The sequence below is a fragment of the Bombus impatiens genome, unplaced genomic scaffold, assembly GCF_000188095.3.
Source record: "Bombus impatiens unplaced genomic scaffold, BIMP_2.2 scf_0033, whole genome shotgun sequence".
Taxonomy (NCBI): domain Eukaryota; kingdom Metazoa; phylum Arthropoda; class Insecta; order Hymenoptera; family Apidae; genus Bombus; species Bombus impatiens.
The window spans coordinates 2,108,738-2,132,592 of NT_176452.1; the positions used below are offsets into that span (position 1 = coordinate 2,108,738).

The 23,855-nt window shown below is 38.5% G+C and overlaps 1 protein-coding gene across 2 annotated transcripts in view; it reads right to left on the reverse strand.

Annotated features, from left to right (window-relative positions):
* LOC100740080 (protein rhomboid) overlaps positions 1-23,855 on the reverse strand; it is a 512,585-nt gene that overhangs the window by 336,161 nt on the left and 152,569 nt on the right. The gene's annotated exons all lie outside the window — the stretch shown is intronic.

Consider the following 23,855-nt stretch of genomic DNA (forward strand, 5'->3'; position numbering starts at 1 on the left):
GTCGACGTTGCGAAAGTCGGAACACCTCGACCGGAAACTCGGTCGCAGGCGTTTCTTGCATCAACGACGAACGATACCCTTCTCCCCCTCCCCCCTCTCTATCCATCGCGTTATTCTTCCCTCCTGACAGGAACGAAAAGATACAGAGACGCGGGAACGATCCTTTGTATCGGGCAACGTTCGATCGTTTGCTCGATGAACGAAAAGAAAGAAACGTGTTTTTGCCCTGTTCTGTGTTTTGCGCGGAACGGCCCGAGGCTTCGTCGCGCGCCCATCGTTTCGTGCAATACCAGTTAACGCGAAATGAAACGAAAGCGACGCGTGTGTGATTTTTATTCTTGACTTTGCCGCCCGATCTCGCGTCTCCCGGATGTTTCTTCGAATTTGTCTGGGAAAGAAAGTATTACGACGTCGATCGATACATTTTTTTGATTTTCTACATTTGCGACACGGTTCGATGCTTCGATTACGAAACTGCGATTACGGAAGGAGCGACTGCGTCCAGAGAGCGGAGATTCTTAATTCGATTTAATATTATTTAGACACACAATTCTCATAAATAGTCGTAACCTTTCGTATCGCGATTTGCGATTGAAATTTCCGTTTCGTATTTGCGATATTACGAATTTTTCGTTTGCCAAATGGTATCTATAAACAGACCACAGACACCGTGCCGATAATCCTGTGCATAACGAAACCAAAACAAAGGTGCAGCGCAGCAGGAGAGAAGCAAGCACGAGAAGATTTTCGAAATATTCGAGTTTACCTGATCGCGAATTATGAATACAAAAAATAATTTCGTTATATGATATGGAGAAAACATTGATTTATTCGATTGTTTGTGGAAACCATCAAATATACTGCGATTTGCAAAATCTTTTTTAATTTCATTAAATGTAGTAATTGCTGTTACATGTAGTAAACAGATGTATACGTCTCCGAATGTTAGGTGTATCGATTCGAATTTCACGTGTTCGCGGATCCAAGAGATTTGTATCTTCTTCGAATGAAATCTCATGTAACGCTTCAAGCGTACGCCGTGTACGTTCGACTCGCTGTATATTCGTTGACGCAATTCCTCCAAAATCAGCGATTTTTTAACTATTCGTATGCTTTGCTATTTCGTTAAGCGACGATATATCGCAACTCGTAAAAACTATCTACTAGATTGTCCGAAATGTTTCTTTCGTTTTATAAGGAAATAACGGACGCACAATGTTTTTAGTTTTATATCAGTTTATTGAACTATGCAGGAACATAATAATAGAAATAGAACGAAATGGATCACACCTGATTCAATAAAATAATACAAAACAGCAATTGTTGTTCATCTATTATCACCTTGTGAAAGAAAAGAAACTTTTCGGACAACCCAATACTGTTGATACGCTAACGTAACCAACAAACGCGCTAAAACACCGATGAGAAGCGTTCAAAAGCAATAAAAAATAACGAAGACTGTCCGAAGAAAAACGATATAAAAGCGATACGAAATAGGAAAGACGATAAACTGATAATTCGTTGAAAAGAGAGCGTCGTCTCTTTTCTTCTCTCCTCTCGCAGGATATACTCGATGCAAATAATCGTCGCTGGTCAGGACGCGTTTCCATAGCTCGCAGGTGATTAATCGGCCTCAACACGGCCGACTACCTTATACTTGGGCCGACTTATATACCGGCGCGAAGAAAACAGGACCGACGGGACAGACGGGTGATTATTTTGCGAAGATCGCTCCGTCATCGCAGAAGGCGGCACCTCTGATCTGCCTCCGGTCCAGAGGCTCGGGGGCTTCCCATAATCACCTACGATCCTCTCTCGCGCCGGGAGCGATCTTACCACCATGAAAACAGAGAGAAAGGGTGCCAGAATGGCGAAGAAGGAGCGCAAACACACGCGAGACGAGGAGAACGTCGGCTGGAATCCGCGGCCTCCGTCGCGCTCCGGCAAGGTCGCAAATTCTTTTGCTCGTTTCTTCGCCTCGTCCTCGATCTCCCGTCAGTGTTTTCCTTCCTCCTCATCGCCCCGTTATACCGAAGATTCCTCGTCGTCCTTGTCGCGCTACACTCTTTTGTTTCAGCAGTTCGTCGGAACGTCGTTTTCTCTTACGATTTATTGCCATAATTGAATGGGAATATTTTTTCCTTCTCCTCCTTTCCTTCGGATCACGTTAGATCGATGCTTGTCATGAGAATAATTAACGTTGCAGGGATGTATAGCGACGACGTTTCGGTTATTATTATTATCAGGGATACTGGTGTTGGTAATATCAATGACAAGTGTTCATAATATCGAAATGTTATCGACGGTTAAAAGGATCAATTAGATCATCGAATATAACTAAAGTATATTTTGTCTGTAGTGGCTACCAAAAATGTTTGCGTACGCACTTTCCAAACAAAACATCCTCTTCTTATTACGTTTTATATGCTTCGTTTCTATAGCGTGAGATTTTTGTAGCCTCGCCAAAGTACATTTTACCAAGCCATACGAAGAATATGGTTGCTTAAAATGGCTATTCAAACTGTACACGAAGCAACGAATATAAATTTGCCATAAGAGTCAGGGTTTAGATGCGGTTCGAATTTTTGCCAATATAATCGTGTCAGTCGTGCCTCGTAATAACGTTAATAAAATTTCAGAATGTTTTATACAAAACGTACACGATATACGTATGAAAGTTTTCTGTGATAAGTGCTCGAATACTTGTTTGAGCCACTGTGTATCCTCTTCGACGAGCATTCTAGGTAATTACCTATTTACTCGGGTGTCTACAACGACGAATAAATATCCATTTTCCATTCTGTTTCGTTAATGACCACGTGGAAGTTAGGTCGACTTTGGCCGTGGAATTCGCGAAATCCCCTTTACACGATTTGACGTATAACAAGCAGCCGTTACGAAATGTTTAGACAGCAAGGAGTACACGAACTGTGCTGCTCGTCTGCATCGATGCCACTTGACCTTGTCCTTCTTTCTTCATTTTTTTTCAGCTACTAACTTCTTATTATTCTGCCGTCTGCGGCGGCCGTTCCTTTTTCATCTTCGATACTCCACTCGTTCGCTCGGATGTCCTTTTCTGCTCGAAATCCTGCTTCACTGTTTTGTTAGAAGACCACCTTTTTTCCCTTTCTCGTTGCTCTATTTTGACTGCTTTTAGCTGTGTCATTTGAAAGAAATCGTGAACCGGAATGAAAATGATGGATGTCGTGCGCGGCTTCTTTCTAAGACTTTTTAGTTTCTGCTTTGAGACCTTTTCTCGAACTGTGGCACCGTTTCTTGATAAATCGTCCCGTAGAATAACTCTGCGTTCAAATCGGACCACTCTTACAATTTATAATTCCTTCATTGATATTTTATTGCCGTTATAACGTTTCTTCTGTTAATTTGTTATCGTTACGATATTAATAACGTTCTGACGATTTTTCCAAACGATTCTTACGATGTGCTGGAAGCTTTTCTTCCATTCTTCCATTCCGTTACGTAAGCTATTTTGCGATCAAAGACACTTCGAATATCTGGAAATCAATTAACAGAAGTTCTTCTCTTCGAAACTTTCCAATTAGTTGGAGAAAATTGTTGTCGAAATAGAATCTCGATGGATAAATGTTCGTGGTAGGAGTACACGCGTATGCACGTATACATACATTCTCGATTCTTAACATCCATCCTAATTATGCAAATTTTTCATTTTTTCCTACCGTAACTATCCCCGCAATTTCAATTTCAAATTGTATCTTATCGTTGTACCCTCCGCGTATGTTTTCACGTTTAGCTTTATAATTGCATAATGCGAGTAATTTTGCTACATATACGTTACTTAATAATATGTCATTAAATATTAATTCGACGAGTCAATAACCTGCGTGGCACGCTGTAGCTCACATGTCACGTAATTAGTTCTTAAACCTAATATACATCCTCCGAACTGAATTGTCTTTAACACGGCGATTATGTTAATTGATAAAAATCATTCGAGATTAAAACATTCATTTCACAGACAAAAAAGAAAAAATATACGCGTTCTACGGGTTATTATCAACGAACCTGGACTGAGAGATAAAAATCTCGTTCTTTCTGCATTCTTAATATTTCATCAAGGTAATATCGTGTAAATAACACCATGAGAAAAGCAGATTAAAATCCAGCCTGTATAGAAATTTCCCTTTGCGTTGATAGAAACGGCGCAATACTCTCACATTATTGCACGGCAGACGCGTTGCATACCTAAAATGCGGACGGACATGACGAAAAGAATAAACGAGCCATAAAAATCGATTGCCCTGAAATTATTAGCGAAGGTAACGAGCAGATGTATGGAGCAGGAAAGATAAAAGAAAGGCCTGCGAGCTCAGCCGTTGATACAACTGCTATACACGTGTACCCAGACCAAATACGGTCTGCTTTACTTTTTAATTAAAGATAATGATTGTTTCGAACGATTTCACACCGATTACACGGTGCGTGTTACTCTCGCCAAGTGCTTATTAATTTGGTAACATTCGGCATTTGCATCGTTTCCACTTCCTTAATGCGCATGAAACACTGCTTTTTGACTTCCTCTGCTCGTCCTGTCCGAGAGTAGCCATATCCAGTGGCAGTCGATAACGACCACGGTAATAATAATGCTAACTTGGTTATAACTTGTCTTTTCGACGTTACGAAACGAGTAGTGTTTACACACTGTAATACGATACGAGGTATCAAATTAATTTTCCTGTGAGAAAGTACGAGCAACGTAACGCCGACAATTTCAATAGTTTTTGTTCCATTTACAAAATTCGCTGTATCTCATAAACGAAAACAGATATACGAACGTAATTCCTTGCTTTTTTTAATGTACGATCAGCTGCCGAAGTGAGCCCCACGTGTTCCGTTATAGGCCGTATATAATCACGATAATCAGTTCGTCTTATGCCAACGAAATTACAAAACGTTTCGCATAATACGTAAGCGTGATATATTGATAAAAGGCGTCTACCGTGTTCGAATAATTTCTGCCATATACTTGGCTGTATACGAGCCACCGCGTGTACGTGGCTCAATGTTAATTCTTCTATCCCTGCAATAAAAATCTCCGCTACAGCTCTCAAAATTCTGCGCGACATCCGCCATAAATAAGTAGCTCTCGTATATCTAACAGAGTAGACACATAAATAGACGGTGGATAGGTAGACAGGGTTGTCCAAGGGCAGAACTGGTCGTGAAAGTTCTCCCCTGGGTGAAACGACTGATCGTTGGAACTGGCTGGCGCGAACCCCTCGCAAGATATTCGACACTAGAAGCCATGTTACGCTACGATGTCTGTGTGACTGTCTTCTGTCGGTATCGTTCCTCGAACGCCCTTCGTCATCGTCAGCTTTAACCAGTCGGTGGAAGTATCGATCGCGGTGTATCGGGTTCCGCGCCGGCTGCCCACGCGACTACTTCCTTTGGTTCTCCTCCTTCCTATCCTTCCGGCACTGAACCAGGCGTCCACGTAGTTAGCAAACACCATGGCTATGGCGAACACGACGATAATCCGATAATAGGCTTGACAAGGTGGTTTATGCGTTTCGGTTCGTTCTCTCTCGCAGACGGATTCGTCCTTTGTGCGGTATAAAGCTAAGTCCACACTGACAGACAATTGTCCGCAGACACGCGTCGCAGCCAGTCAGCGTCCGCCTTTCGTGGAAAATCCGCGGACAAAATTCAAGTCCAGAGACAGTTGTTGGATGAAAAAAACACGTGCATGCTGACAGACGATTGTCGGCAGACACGCGTCCTCCGGGGAAAATACCTCGTAAAATGCACGTCCGTGGACAAGTAGTTTGTCTTCCATTGGAACGACAGAGACAACGTGTACGGGCAAATGGAAGACGCTTTAAATGGAATGCGTTCGCGAAGCAAACCGATACGGATGTGCGATGCTGAGATTTATCACACGGTGTTTGCTATCGAGGCAAGGAAAGGCGAAAGTAGAAATATTCGAAGATACGTACTGTTCGTTGAAATCACTGCAGTTACGTACCGTCTTTTCGTGAACGTGTCGCAAAGAATCGTTCGATAATCGAACAAAGATCAACTTCATTTTTCTTAATGGAACTGTACATCTTCTTTGTTCGTCGATCGATATATCGTGATACTCCTTATAAAAAGTTATCAACCTGTGTATTTATGTTGGAAAACCATTAGTACCGATCAAAGAGATTTTTTGAAAGGATTGAAAAGCACGAATAAAATCATTAAATTCTGGATTTCTATTAAATACGAACAATCAAACATACGTGTAATATTTCGCGATAGAAAATGTTTTCGGCATTGCAATATTAATTATTTATATTTGTACGATATCCGACTCCACAACTGGACGTACGTATTTATCGTTTAAACGTCAGAGTTTAAAAAGTTTAAAGTACACGCTATTCTTCTTACTTGAGAGGGACCGCCCGTTTGGTGATCGTCAAAGTTTTCCGCAAAGATAGATTTCGACAATCCGTGTGTGCCATCTCTAACACATCCTCGACTCATCGACATCGATGATATAGAGATGATATAGTGGATATACTTAGGCGACTGTCGGCGGACAATGTATGCGGACTATGTCTGTCAGTGTAGACAGGGGCGTAAGAGAATGTGTTTGAACATGGAAAAGAAACTTATGTCCTTGATAGTAAAAAGAAATGATTTCGATAAAATTTATATTTGAAAGTAGGATCTGATTTACGCGAGGGTAAGTCAAATTGCCAAAGTAATTAGCTGTAGCTTTAAGAAATTAAGAGAACATCTTATTATCGAATTTTCTATTTTTATTGAATTATGAACTCATCGTCTCTGCGGTTTCTTAGAATTCTAAAAAATTTTCTATTATTTCTGATTGTTCGAGGCTTAGCCTTTGTCCGATACGTTCTTTAGGTATCACGATGCAGTTTAAGTATCGTTTTGAATCGATAGAATAAATCAAAACGTTCTGTTTTATTGTTGCGTCGTTTGCAGGTAATTAAATGGTTGCTGGTTTTGAGTTAAACTTAACGAGATTTAATTCCATTAGTATAAAATCTTCGGAATCATTTCTTATTATACTATGAACTAGCTGTTTCAGATGAGAAAGAAAAATAATTACACTCGCATCAGCTTCAATCATGCGAATGTAGTTGGTATAGTTTCGCGCGGACAATTCTCTGTACACGATGTAGTTCTCTGTCAGAAATTAATTAACAGATAGTGCACCAACAGAAACATTCAAAGTGGTTCGCAGATTGATTAAAATACAGGCAACAGCGAAACGTGAAATATCAGTGGCATTTAGCAAATAGAATATCGAATCTAAAATACGTATTTCGACTGAATGTTTAAATATAATCAAATGATAATCAAATATTTTGTACAATTAATAACGAAATGACGAGAAAAACTTTTTCAAGAGAAAATGCGGTTAAACACACTTTCCTCTAACAGTCAGCGCGTTATAATATTTTCTTAATAATCTAAGTTTAAAGAGGCTAGTAAATTCGTACTTGAATGGCTAATTAGCACTGAGACTACGTCAACTAATTACATCACCGATACTTTCCTCTTTCCGCTTCAAAGTTTCGCTTTCGGTTTCAAAGTACCGTTTACAGATTTCGTAACACGTGGAATACGCGAAACGAAATAACGAACGTAGATTTTTTGATATATTAAATATCGCTAAAAAGTTATGCAAAAGCACCTAGCCAATCGCTTAACGTTGCAAGATACTATGTATTATTTCAAATAAATTTTAAACATTTCTATACTGTGCTGTACTATACTACACTATACCACTACGTATACTATACTCTCCAAACATATTGCGATTCGAAGTAACACGATAATTTCTTTAACGTTTAATTTTAACTAAAATCGTTCCACCAATTTGAGAAGTTTATGAAATATTATTATAATAAAACGCAGTAGTGCAGCGGTTGGGAAATTTTTCAAATTTATGTTCATCCTGTTGTATGCGACTACATTTATTTCGAATTTTACTTTGGTGAAAAAATAAATAAAAAGTAAATTACACTTGAGATAAAATAAAGCGATGTTTATACGAGCGCAACAATGTTATACGCATTTGTTATTTTTCCCTACATATCTGTACGTTATTTCCACGAAATCCGAACGGTTCGCAAATAAAAACCCAGTGACCTGATATGTGGTAGTCTTGAAAACCAGAAAACCAGTCCTCGCACGTCCATTCCATCGCTAATTTCTATTCGCCCCTTTCCGAAAAACGAATCAATGAAAATCCGAGCGAAGCGGCCGATTCGATCAAAGATTTTCCACCGTACTTCATGACGTAATTTCTCGCAGAAACAGAGAACGAAAAGATTAAAACAAAAAAGGAAAAAAAAAGAAAAAAATACGAACCATCGTTGGCCACAGCGATCCAGACGGCGGTTAGGCCATCGCGACGAGGTGGTGGGCATCGTTTCTCGGCGTCCCTTTTCGTCGGGCAGAAAAAACGAGCCGTAAAAGACATTAACGTTGCCGGCCGGTCTGATACGTCACGAATCGGCCGAATCTCGTTCATCTTTGCTGGTTCCTCCAGATGTTCGCCGGCTTGGGAACCACCTCACGGTGAAATTAGTCGGATTATCGCGGACGTGGGACGACCTCGAACTCCAACGGGGGCAAACGTGGGGACACGCGAGGAGAAAAAAATGAAAGAAGAAGGAGAGTCTGGTGAAAAGTGGAAAGAGGGGAAGAGGAACGCAGGCAGCGTGACCCACGTAGGCAGCAGGAAGAGAGCCACCTTCGAAACAGGTGTAGAGTCGTTCGCCAGGGGGAATTCCTTGCAGCGAGGTTAATGATTCGCCTTTACGACTAACAGACACCGGTTACCCGGCTCGTTCGTTCCTGCGTTCCGTTCTAGAGATGGCTTGGAACCTGATTTTTAGACTCGCCCAGACTCAAATTCGAAACTTTAACGAAACTCTTCGTGGTACTTGATTCTTCCCTTCTTACTTGAGAACTATCTGTTCTATCAAGGATTAAAATCTGTACAAATAATTTCATTCTTTTATTTACGGAGAGATATCCTTTAATGAAACGTTTCGGGTACGTGGTAAACTATCGACCATGTTCAGCTACACAGTGAGCTATCAATGAGCTATCAATGATGGGAATGGACGAAGAAGCGAGGTACAGTTTAGTAAAATGTTTAAGTAAGGCGTCTGTTAAAAGAATCGGTGGATGCATGTCATATGATGTACAGGATGTATGATCATTCGACCGAGACAGTCAAAATAATCGCATAAAATACGGCGATATTCCCCTCGTGATAATTTGGAATGACCTAAATATTTCGATGGAACGTGAAATTTAAATTTCTCGGAAATATCGCCGGTAAAATATTAGACTATCGAGTGATCGATCAAGTGATTAATATTAAATGACATATCGGACAAATATCGAATAAAATAAAATTAATCGAAAATTTTCTTACTTTCGGAACAAAAATGAGATTCGAAAAATTCGAGATGCAGAGTAAAATCAACTTGCGAAAAATAAAACTCTTGCGCTTAGTTTTTTCTCCATACGAAAGATTACAGTGGAAAGATCGTGACTTTCGAGAGATTTTCAGACTCGGAGCATCTCATCCCCGGTTGTTTCTGTTTCGCTGCGCCAATGTGCAGTGTATCCGGCTACGAGTGGTTCGTCTCGCGTTGTAGACCGATTATGGGCTTCCTCCGTGATCCGGAGGAACCGCGTAAGTACCTGGATTTCGCGTGGGGAACGGATAATTAAAAGCGTAACTTTAATCGCCGACAAGATCTCTCGGCGATCACCGGGGAAAAAAGTAATTCGTTCGATCGTGAGTCTGGCGAGTCTCGCGGATCGATCTGCTATGCTGGATGCGCGAGATGCGTGGATTTTAATTGGCGCTCGCGATGAAAGAAAGCCTCGTCTGCTGGTGAGATCCTTACTCGCCAATCGAGTGGTTTATTCTACGGAGATCATGGTGTTGTTGATTGAATTTGAATAGACGATGGGTGGTGAATGGGTTCTGAATTCCAGTGGTTTTTGTAAAATGCTCGTTGTTCTGCAGCTATTTTACCGAAGGTGGAAGAAGCTAATGTGAGGATTCAGCTATTTCTATATGTAAGTAGCGATCTTTGCTTGTAAATTCATCAATTCGCGTGTCTGAAATTTCTGCTATATTAAATTGTCTTTATTTCGTGTTGTAAAATATCAATTAATATCATATGTGTACGATGTGATTACTATTATAATTTGTCGTAAGAATACGATTTATAATTTCCTCTGCTCATAAGATAGAACGTAATAAAACAATTATATTTATTCGAAATTTATATTGCATTTCATTTTAATCTATACGCTATAAACGTATATTTCATGTATATGATTCATCTAGTCAATAAATTATTATTGTTTGATCGATGTATATATCTATTAATCTATAAGTTGGATAATATTTTCAAAAATTATTTTCACGAAAAATTGATTAATAAATGGATACAAGTAAGAGTTTGAAATGAGACAGAGATAAAGAATATAAGTAGTTCAATTTGAAGACCGCATCATCCTGATTTCCAAGATGCGTTATAAGAAGCCTATAAGACCAGCGATCGTACGTGTCACGATTATAACATCATATTCAATGCACTACTTAGTATAATGATGATGAACTATACTAGCGGTATTACTTTGAAATTATGTTCCTTTCCTTTTTGTTGCAAAATAACCAGTTATCCATTAAAACATTTTCATATTATTTGTAAGATTATTTCTTGTTTAGATTCATCCTACTCCAAACTTGTTTCGAACAAGTAAATTTCTTCTTTGAATAATAATTTAAACACCTAATTACTGTGGCAAAGATACCTTTGCTAATTTCCCCTTATCTGCGTTATCACCCTATAATTAGGTATTTGCATAACAACAAAGTTCCAACATTTTCGTAATTTCTCTAGTTTAATGCTTTTCCTCTCTTCCCTAATTTGATGTATGCGTCCGGTAATTAGGTTCCGTTCATAAAGATCGTATCGAACAACTTCCTTGTCCTGTTTTCTGTTCGTAGTTTTCATGTTACGAACATAGATACGCGAAGATAAATTTTCACGGTATATGTATATCGTAATTTCCCTCTTCTCTCCGTCGTCTTGCGATTCTTTTCCTTATCGCAATGTTAAAATTAAAGTGGAATTTCATTGAACTCGAGGCTACATTTATTTAGATCGAATTAATTAGAATGTGTTGAGTTTAGTATAATAGACCGCGTTAAATACAATTATATCGTTCGAAGTTAGAGCGAGGCAGAGATTTAAGGATGAAAATATCTATACAAAAATATAACTTACAGTAATAATCAATAATAAATTAAATGCCCAACAATCGGTCAATAAACTCTATCCATTGTAGATAATTGACGATCATGTAGTCGATATCTAAAGTTAGAACGCGACATATATGGAAGAGGGGCCAAGTAAATAGCTCGAGTTATTTGCAAAATTACATCCGCTGTCCGGCGAATTATAATTAGCGTAAAAAGATGCAAACTTAAATGGCAATTCACATAAAAATAATAATAAAAATAAGTACCCGAATCGTAATTCAGATAAAAATAAAAACTTGAATTATAATTCACGTAAAAGGCCAATAGCCTTATCCTCTGCATATTTTATTAAAAATCACAAGTAACCAAGGAGGAGCCGAATTTCTATTCCGGTCGCCGTCTCCCATCATTTCCACGGATTCAGGCAATGTCGGTGTTGAAAGTTGGCGCACGGCGCGTCCATTTATTCGGAAGCTCTCGAGGGGGTTGGTACCCGGACGCCGAGGTGGCACGATTCCTGGCGCAGAGCAGACGATTGGAATCGCGTCGAACGGTCGACAGCTTCTTTAATCGGCCAACGGGGATAAACGATGGTGAATTGACGGGGATCGAGTCTCCGGACACAGATCGCGGACCTGCTGTTCCGCTGGATGAAGTCGTTCGGCAAGGCTGGCCGGGCGTTAAAATTACCCATCGCGGTAACCCTAGAAAGAGAGAAAGAGAGAAAGAGAGAAAGAGAGATGGAACGATGGAGCCTCCTGTAAAACGCGGCACCGACGCTCGTTGAACAAAGATCGCGATGGTCCGACGAGAAAAAACGCGTGAGAAGGAACGACGAAAGAAGGGGGAGAGAGACGTTGACAGAGAGAGACAGAGAGAGAAGGAATCTTTGGTATTAAGTTGGGTAGTGATGGTGAACAGAGGAAAGAATGGACGAGAAGAGAAGAGAAAAGAGCGCAGAAAAGAAGAGAAGAGAAGGGAAGAGCTGTGGAGAGGGGCGGAAGGTAATCGAGGGGGGGGGAGGATGGGATAATGCGTTGCCGATTTCGCGATGACGCCGAGGAAAAAGAAAGAAACGAACGGAGGGAAGAGGGTGGCTGAAGGGATGGCGAGAAACGGTGGGTAACGACGCCGATGGAAAAGAAAATAGAGAGAATGGAGCGCGGAGCGGATCTTTCAAAGAGGCAATTTCGTAATTACGAGAGAGGAACGGGCTCTGTGGAGCGACCTGCTGGCCGGAACGAGATCGTATCGCGTTTTTCTTCTTCGGCTACGGGACCGAGACCGCACCGCGTCGACCGCGCGCGGGGGCATAACCCTTTCTCGATAAGAATCGTGCAGCGAACCTCTTGTATATATTTTACGCGGCTTCCTCCTTTTTCGTGCTACTTTAAATATCATCGATCCCGGGCCGGTCGCCGGACGATCGACAATGCCACGAGGTTTGCCCTCCAACGACCAATTAACCGGGCATCAGCAGCGTCAACGATTCGACAGTCTTACGTCCGTCATGGTTTCGAAAATTTTTAGCGTCGATTATCGTTAGACGTTTGCGAGTTCGATTGCTCGAGGAAAGAAACTGTTCGTTGACACTATCCTTTCGTTTAATTAAAATACACTTACGTATCTTATCTGTTTTAAGACACGCGAGGAAATAGTAGAGTCTTATTATTCTTCCGTGAATACTTTTCTTCGTTCGGTTCAGAATATTCAGTCGTTGTCTCGTAAAGGTCTGTATAATAAAATTTTACTTTAGAAAATGAGAAACTTATTTCGATATGTCTGGAAGAACGAACGATTAAGACATATTAACTGACGAGGACAGACTAGAACTACCAAACTACTCTGTAGTTTTGCAATTGCTACAGCTGCGTGGTTGCTTTTGGCAAAATTCATACGGATTTTTATTCAAGTGGAAATACGATTCTATCTACGTATTTATTTTCCTTATATTACCTCGATTATAAAATGCTTCCCGATTCTAACCGTTTAAATTCGTTGAACAAATTGAACAGGTATCAGTTTTAAGATAAATATAAGCTATTAAACAAATTTACGTCGATCGTTAGAATTGTAGACTTTTCTCGTTAAATTTTGCCAATACGTTTTACAGATGGAAAAAATTATTGTACAGACATCGGCAGTTTGCAGTTTTATTACAAAATTAACAGAAAGGCGGTTTCGAAAGATAGCAGATTTGTGGATACTATGATACAAGACGCGAGCAGTTTGTTTAATCATTTCAAAACGCCAGTAGACAGAAGTAAGTTGATCGAAATGAATTTTGACTTATTAAAACGATATTGTTTCTTTAACGTTAAGCTGTACAGATACGCGGAAATCCTACCACGCGAACCAAAGATTCATTAAAAAAGCTCTTTCATTTCTGATCCTCTTCCCTTTAATACCCGGTAAGCTTTCTATTGTGTTAGGTTCGCAGAATAGTTTCATCATTTTCATTCAGCCGGATATTGACGTACTCGTAATAAATGAGAGAACTTGCAATAAAATTGACCCTGTTTGATTCGAGCCGTGGAATTATTTTAAAAAACCGCCGAGAGATCTAACTCGGTTGATAAAATATCGCAACGAAAATATTCGCTTATCTAATTTATTCGGAGTATTACGTGCGAAAAGGTGGACACAGAATTTGAAATCACAACTTTTTCAAGATATTGCGTTAGTGTGAATGAGAATAAAAATTTGTACGACGTTTGCACTTACAAGAAAGACAATTTTTACGATGATTTATTGTCAGCAGGATTCCCGTTCGCAAACAATAGCTCTCATAGAAATCAAATCTCGTTCGTCAATTTGTATTTTCCAGATTTTTATTTCTCGCTCTGCTGTCATTCAAAAGATACGATACATAATACACCGACTGTCAGATCACTAGAAACCCACTGCGCTCTGTAGTATACAGAGTATACTACAGATAGTATACATGACTGTCGTACTAAAATTTTTGTCTGCGCGTTATATTTTGCGAAATAACTAACCAAGAGAAGATAGTTATTTATATATACAAATACGAGTCAGAATTCTTAATGAATCCAGATTCTAAAATAATCATTTATAAAATTAAGCTCCTAAATATTGTATATATCAGGTTGTCTCAAACACATAACGTTTCTTGTTTTATATTATTTAAATCGAAATATGTATGGTCCATTTTGTTCCAATAGAAAATATTATTCCTTTGTAAAACGAAAGAAACTTTGAGACAGCTTAAGACATGATTCTTTAACACTAGAACTACCACACCAGTCAAATCGACTGGTTTTACAATTTTATTTTAAAATTCCTACTTCGTATTATATTTTTTCCCCGTAATGATGTAATGACTTTCGCGACGATAACTAAAAGAATAACACAATGAATTTTATTTTGTCTTTTTATGTATTCGAACTGAAAATAATTTTGTATCAAGACTACTTATACCAATAGCAGTCAAAATGACTGGTACTTGTCAAAGTGTAAAAGGGTCCTGCAATCTGTTTATCGAACCCCAATTAACCAGTTTCCTCGTTTTGTACAACTTGCCACACGTTTTTAAAATTTCTACTGCGTATCATTCGATATAACGATGTCAGTTATCAGGAAAATTCCGGATCGATCGCTAGATCGCTAAATGCCAATATTAAAAATACCATACCAGTCACAATGACTGGTTCTACAATTTTATAAATGTGTCAACCCTCGTTTAGGGATCATGCTTCCAGATGGATTAATAATACCAAAGATATACTACATAATATGGAATTCCTTCTGTAAGAAAGTAATAAATCAATGAATATAAAAATATTCTATTATTATTAGTATTTTTTAAAAACCAATCATTTTCTCTGGTTTTGGTAGAAATAGCTTCGTGTTAATTATCGGTAGTTCTATTGTTAATGCGGTTGATAAGTGACAATAGTATATGATTCAATAAGTAGTATTAAACCGTCAAAGTCAGACTCTGTTTTGTACGTATCAGTCTAATATTAAACTGTGAATATAAAACGATCGTATTCCAATGTCAGACTATTTGATAGATGATGCGAAGTATCATATTAAATATCAGAAATTAAATAATAAAATTTCCTATATAATACAATAACTACACAACTTAGCTACTTGATTACAAATCAATTTGTTCGGAACTCAGCCATCTTATTATCTTTTCTTGTTAATCCAACATTGCACGAACGTACTATACATTTTTACAGCTTCAAATTTCCCATAAATGCATACAAATTCCACCACTAATCATTTTTCATCTTATTTTTTTGTGATCATTTTATCGATATCATATTAAGAATTTCTTTTATCTCGATGCAATCTCCCATCCATCTTAAATTGCACCAGCGCATTTTTTTCAGCTTCAAATTTTTCACAAAAGCTAAAAAATTCTGCCACTAATCATTCCTACGAAACAACTTCCGTCGATCCATCAAATTGTACTCGCGCATCGAGTACAATCATCTCGACACGTCCCGAAGAATAACCGCTGTTCTATGAAAACTTGTGTCAATATCCCCGAAGAAATTTCCCACGGAAAAGAAGGAAGGATATCTCGATCTCCGCGCTAAATTATGCAAAACCGTCAGGCTGCTCCGCGTCGCGCGAAACTTGTTGAATTAACGCAGCTCCGATTCAAAAGTAAGAACGTAAAACATCAGCCGATCGCGGTTTCCAGGATCGCGTAGACGCGCTTCGTATTCGACAAACAGCGAACGGGGACTTACACGTACGGCTGTTAACGAAGTTTCCACGTTGAACAGTAAAGGTAACGATCGAATACACATGCAAAGCGGGAAAGAGATATCTCGATCTATCCGGGTGCGGTATCTAGCCAAGCCGCAAAGTCGTTTGCCAGCCAAGTTTCGATGAGTAGGTATACACCGCAGCCGACACACGTAGCAAAGCTGCAGAAACCGCGGCTGTGTACGCGATTAAGCCTCGTGCTGCGACTAGCTGAGGAAGCTGCAAAGCAAACGAAACCAAAAAGGACGGCCTGCATTAGCTTATTAGCAGCGGGGATCTGCTCTTTTAAATTCCAATTCCATATAATCTTCGCGATTTTAATGGCCACTGTATCGAGAGCTTCGTTTCAGCGTTATCGTTTGTGTTTTATATTCCATGTTTAATTGATTTTGAGTAACTTGTTCGACTGGAACGGCAGAGTGTTACGTTGGTTGCGCCAACTTGCTCGATACTTGCCAGTACAGGATTGAGATTTACGAATTTATGTATAATATATATTTACATACACTTGAACGCTTATTTTTGACACGTTTAACGGAGAGTTTGGTCGGTTTTGTTTGGTAGGAATTTTCCCGAAGCGGATAAAATCTAATTCATTTCACTGATATGCCGCTGATGCGATATGTTGCTGTATGTTAGAGATCGATTGCTTCCGATTGCTGTGGAATTATTCGTGATTGTGAATTTTATTGGAAAACGCGTCGGATAGATGGTATAATGTTCGTGTAAATACACTGGGTCATGAAAATATTTGGACATTATCGATGGAAGCTTTTATGTGCGTGTTCCACGTGCTACATGAAATATTTCGAAATTTATTAACACTGTAACTTTGAGTATCGTGTTTGTATTATTCACACTTGAAATCAATTTATAAATGTATACATATAGGGATTACTATTGAAATATGTTATATTTTTACGTTACGATCGTTCCCGCGTCTCCCTGTCCAATTAGTAAATTAAAATAAACGTCGTGAGAGTAGATTTAATAAAATTCTAACAGGTTGTCAAATTCAAAATTTCGAAAACTACGTACAACGAATTAATTATCAGAGATCGTTATAGAATCGAGTTTAAATAGCAACACCCTACACGTACTTACGTCGCGTCAACATAATTTCACAATTAACTCGAACCTATATCGTAATAGTTTCTGTAGGATTTAATTTACGCCTGATTAACGAGGATTTCGTTGGCAGGAGTTATTCGACGCTTTTGTACATTTTTCCAGGGTAATGCGCTCTAATTTTTCGCTCCTGTACTTTCGCGTCCGAATCTGCGACTGCCACATACCGTCCACATAAAACGGATGACTCGTCTCTTTTCAGAGAAGAGAGCTTGCGACAAAAATGGCCTGCTTTTAGGTACGCCCGGACTTTGCAACTGTACCAGTTTTATCTCCCCCCTTCCTTTTTTTAGGGTATACTATGTCCATCGCAAGTACCCGCATTACGGGACAATATTAAACGTTGCTCGTGTCATCCCGCATTTTTCACGAATGAACAGTTTCCCAACGTGGAACACGTAAATACTCTTTTAAATGTTTTAAAAGACAACTGGAATAATCGCGCGAATGTTTCAGCGCTATAATCTTCGTGTTACTTAAATCGTACGAAAATTATACTAATACGTTTGTTATAGCGGGTTGAAACGAAACGTTCATCGCTAATTGTTTACAATAACTCGGTACTTTTGCGGATATAATATATTTAGCGACGCAATATAATTTTATCGCAAAGGATAAATATGCGAGATTTATTTTCCTAGCCGAAAACGCGAGTTAGGTTCTTTCTCTTAGGTTTCTTTTCTTTTTTTTATTTTTCATAAATTGAAATGAAATCAAAGGTAATTTCGGATTATTTGCTCGAGATTCGGGGAAAATTAAGCAACCGTTAGCAAATTATTTCTCCAGTAACGGTTTTCATACGTGTCGTAAATTTTCAATCAGAAAATACAGACAGAGAGACAGAGGAATCGATATAACTTTTCTTAGAGGACGATAAGCTCGACGTTCCTATCAAGGACGAGAGAATAGCGGACTGCGGGTTGAAACTACTACGAGGTATAGAGACAAGTTGCTCGTAAACTTCGACTTGAAAAATTTCATCGAGCTTGCCCAACCAACTGCAAACTTATAATAAGTGTGATCGTGAGGAGGATAAAAAAAAATGGCAAAAAATTGGAAAGGAAGAAAGACACTGTCAATTTGCTTTTAGAATGCAACTTGAAGGATGGATAGTCATATTTTATATATATACATATATATACATGTATATTTTATACAGTACGTACGAAAAGCATTTACACGTATTCTTTTCTGCCAAGAAAGCGCCTTGCAATTTACATTTCATTTTTATAGTATTAAATTTACAAAGATTTACCAAATTTACATAAAATATAAAAAATATCCAAAGTAGAGACACGTAATAATATCGACATTAATCACTGTCAAAAAAATAATAATTTTACTCTTATTTCCTTAACACGTTCGATGCGAAGTCGATCAGACTGAACGTCGGATAACTCATCTATGCAAATTCATATTCCTATGAGGCGCAAATAGAAGAGCAACGCCTCGATTTGTTTCATCTACCGATTTTTATACACTTTTTATACAGGCTTTCTATATTTTTGTATATCACGCGCTCTCTGTGCATTTTTACACCCTTCGATTAATCCGTAAACACGCAATACACTTAAATACGTGAAAATTCGCGCTCTACTAATTACAATTAGACGGCGGGTTTCTACGCGTTCATGGGAAATTTGTAAATGAAGAATTGTACAGGATACACGTGATACGAAGAAATATATAAAATATGCAAAGCGCAGTGCCGTTCGTAGTACTTGATAACAGAGAAAACAACTTTTCTACGCAGATTCTATTTCCTTAATTATGAATGCTGAAAACCATGAATTCGCATAAATATCCGCCGTTTAATTACGCTTATTTACGCTGGCTGAACTAAAACACAACGCTGAACAAGGATCAACGAACGAACCAACTGAAACGAACGGAAATCCAACTACACGTGTTGCACCTAAACCGAACCGAATTCGGAAGCTTTTGTTCCCGAAGGGGTGTGATAAAAAATTCCATCCGCTTTTCAGCGTTCGACATGAAAGATTCAAGTTCGACTGGTATAACTCGAAACAATGGTGAGAACAAGGAAGGATCGTAGAACGTGTCGAGGGAGCCGGAGGGCTGTTGAAGAGGAAAGGGCGGCCGAGGGGAAAGACGGAGGAGAATAGAAATGTCTGGAAGCAAGAGCGAATCATCCGGCACCACCTGTGCGAACTACTTTGAGAAACAATTTCTCGCGGTAGTCGCCGGCATTGCGAAGTCGTTCGACCGTTACGATACTGGTTCGATCGAGTCGTTACAATGTCGCGGTACAATGGCTTCTATTCAAACGTCGCAGTGTCGGATGTCGCGATGCATTGGACAGATGGATCGATGCCCACGAGACGACGAATTGCCTGTCCAGCTGTTTGGATGCTCTTTTACCAAAAAAAAAAAAAGGAAAAAAAAACCAGAAATCTCGTGGAAAAGAGCCGCTCGCAATTAGGCGAGTCCAGTAGACCGTCGATGTGTTATGGTTCGATGTTATCGTAGGATGGCACGGAAAGCTTTTACGGAGGGTTGAGTGAACCAATCGACGAAATTGTGCCGTAATTAGTCGTTTGCTTGGACTCGTTGTGACTCGAGTTAGTTTAGGTGTGAAAATAATTGGCCACTCGAGGTTTCTTTGGTCGTGCATCGATGATACAAGTAAATCCTGTTTTCATCGCGTTGCAGCGTTTCACGAGTGATAAGCGAAATATAATTAAGAAGAATGTGTGGAAAGAAAAAGAAAAAATAATAATCGTCGTAGCGAGGTTTACCTTGCAGCTCTTCAAGCATTCTCAATTATTTTCAATTAAACGATTCATTTGATTACTAACCAAACTGCCGGTTAACGCGTATATTTCTGAATTTAAAATCCAAAATTAAACATCGTATTAAACAAAGTATAATAGACTTGTTGTGATATTTCGGGGGTGAAGTGAATTTCTGTTTCAGTTTCGTCTCTTTAGGTAGGTTTGTAAAAATATGCACTTAAATACTTGAACATCGCACAGTCTACTAATAACGTAAAGAAGTACTTGGTATGAATGAGGTTTTCTATTTTCTTTTTTTTTTTTTTTTTCTAAATAAAATAAACGGTAGATAAAACAGATTCTTTAGTTCAAGATCGCATGTCTATTTGGCTGCCTGGCACTGTTATAGTATATACTGTTTAAATTTAATTTATGGTCTTACTTATTCAACTCATCAAGGTACAAATCCAGCGATTATATTTCAAAGTGCAGTTGGGAACGATTAAAACGCTAAAACACCGTGCTATTGTCTTTTAATTAAATTAGTTGCTTTCTAAATTTTTAATTAAGGAAGGAGTACCTCCCTCATCGTGAAACACTGCCATTAGCAAGGATTATATTGCTGCAAAATTAGTCGCTCGGAGTATGCCGGGTGTAGGAATGTAAATTTAATTGTGGGCAAATGTAAGAACGGTAAATGCAACGTAATTTAAACGAAATTTGCATACTAACGTGCAAAATAATGTTACCGATTAACAAGATATAACAGGCACTTGCGGATGGAGAATAAAGAGTTGAAATAATTTCAACGATATTCTAACATTGTTATCGTTTAAAGTAATAAGAATGTTTGCTATCTTCCAGAACTAAAATAATTTACTATCCGAATTGCAAAGTATTCGGCTGGAATGGCACTCTTCACGGATTTTTGAGGTCAACTGAAGTCCAAGACGAGGGTCGTTTTTCAGGGAAATAAGGCGTGAAAAATTTCGCTCTACCTGTTGATGCGTGACGTCCTCGTGGGCCTTGTCGATAAAATTTAGCTTTCTTAAATTTTAATTTGGTGCTCTTAACCTATTTTATGGCTTAGTCATATGGCATTTGAATCGTAAATACCGGATTAGGTTTGGGTTAATGTTTTATTTTGCGGTCAGTTAAGCCGTGATCGCTTGGAGCATTAGAATTGACTGCGCTAAAATCAGTCCGGATATTGTAATTTATTTATAATCTGTTTAATGATATTATTGGTCTCATAATTAATCGTCTCATGAAAATTATCTTTCACGAAGACATAAAAGTGGAAGCTAATTATAATTGACAGATGTCTTCACCAAATGTGAGTAATGTTATTAGGAAATGTCTTCGAAATTCCACGAATTTTATTTGTACACTCCCCTAATTTGTTAATATCCCTATGAGATTTATTATATTTAGAAGTGAACGCGCAAAGTTAAATAAATAGGCAATGTAATGGGCAATGTCAAGAAATATATTAACTTTATGTAGAAGATATACAGATTTCGTACAACGAAAGATTTCCCGTCCTTAAGATCCTATTACGTAAAAAAAAGTGCTTCGTTTAATGACGCGGAGTCATAATTACGAGAATCATCCATCACTCGATTAACGTTACAATCATGTTACAATGGCCTTCGTTGACCACGCCGTTCAGCAGCCGGAGAATTGTTCTGTGGGAAGAAACGATATCAGTTTCGATCTCGCGATTTTTTCTTCGTTCTTTTCTTTTCTCTTTGCGACGTGAGTCATTTGTAAGAGTCCGTAACAAGAGAGGAATATAATTGTTATCTTTTACATAAGAGAAATATTGCCTTGATAATTATTCCAAATAATTCACAGAAGATAATTGATGCCTGAATCATTTATATTAATATTGTAATCGTTCGTCTATATAAATAATAATATAAGTAATTTCCTGAGAAGCACGCATCCACCCATCGTATATGTATAGGATATTAATATGTAAGAAGCTTGAATTAAAAATGTAGAACAGTATCTCAAGTTTGAAATTAGTTTCCGGTGCTTCGTTATTTATTCAACGAGTGTTAAGAACTGTGACTTTATGTTCACATCAACAGTTACTTGGAAGCTGCCTCGAGTTACTCGTAAAAAATTAATTTGAATCAGCAAGAATCAACAGATCTAAAGCGTGTCAATTAACTCAGAACGGTACGTTTCACGCGAATAAAGAATTCATTTTTAACAGTACTTTAGTATTGCCAAGAATTGACATCAAATTGCTAATAACGAATCGCGATAAAAATAATATTTCCAATCTTTTCATCGTTATCGTATTGGTACGCACTCTGTGAAAATACGAAGATTTAATTATTCTCCGAGCTAAAGTTTACATTAAACAGTAAATAACTTACAACACGGCAAAAATGACAGTTTCAATCGTTTCAGAATCGACATTGACAACCGAACAAACGAATTTCGTTTCATTGTTAGCTCAGCGTTATATTACCGTGTTTTTCGACGAAAAACAAAGGGAGAAGCCATATAAATTCTACGCCGAATAATCGTTTCTGCATATAAAACTATTACAACGTTGGCGAATAATGGTTGCAGTTTTTGTTTCGCGGTCACAAAAGCGCGCAACCTCGACTGGCTTCAACAGACAGCCATGGCTAAATGCATTATCCTTTCGCGGATGGTTAAGAGGCTAATAACAATTGCAATTTCTCCCCTGTGTAACTTTGGAACTCGCAGCCTGCGTTCGCGTAAATCCTGCCTAGGTTATTCTCGCCTTTTTTTTTACGCGTTCGTGTTATTTTTCACCCACGATATCGTCACGCGTAAAAAGGGTAACGCACGTTTTATGGGGCTAACTTTACGCCTCCAGTTAACAGCGTTAACGCTCTCCGAAGGTGGCGCTATTTTCAAACTTACGACGTATACTAGCGACATTTTGCCCAACAAATTTCAAGTAAGATGCTGAAGTCCGAACACCGCACGAATATCAGGGCATATTTGTTCCGCAAGTATTGTTCTTTGTTTACGTCTTGGATTTTTCTTACGATCGTATCAAGCAATTTGTAATATCTGTCAAAAAAATCGTAAACAATGATCAAGGTCCAGGTACATCTCGCAAGATGAGAAGATAACAATATGAGAATGAACGATTTTCCATTAAATCTTATTGCTCGATATAGAAAACGTTTAAACGCTGGAACTTATCATACAATTTATAGTTTCTATCGGAAGAATCGTAAACGACATTCAAAGTTCATGTACATTCTACAGGATGAAAAGATATAAAGACAGAGAATTTTACGCCTTAACCTTAATTTAATTTTAAACCTTAAACCTTCTTGTTTCGCGATTATAAATTACAAAAACCACAGCCAATATTCAAAATCTAAGTACACGTCGAGAAACGAAGAAGAAGAGAAATTTCGTTAAACCTTATTGTTCCGTACAAGGATGTCATTTATACTACGACGTATCGCTCAACTTGCAATATTAATTGCAAAAATCATAGCCAATATTCGAAATCTAAGTACACGTCTCATAAAATGAACAAATGAGAAGGAAGACAATTTTTCATGGAACTTTATCGTTCCGCGCAAGAATGCCATTTATATTACGACATATCGCGGAATTTATACTATCCCTTATAAAAATCATAATCAATATTCAAGGTCTAAAAATAGCTGACGGTATGAATAAATGAAAAGGCAGAAAATCTTCCATTAAACCTTATTGTTCCACACAAGAACGCTATTTATACCGGGACGTACGACACAAGCGCACGTAGCTGGATTGATTCTTGCATTATAGAAAGCTATCCGCCTAGATCGTCGTCGCGTATATATCCAGACAAATTTTATTCGCGATCGGACAGTCAGAGGAAATTCATCTTGAAGCGAAACCACGTTAGAGCGAACGAAGCTTCTTCTGCTTAGTCATTCGGCGGTGTGACCCTC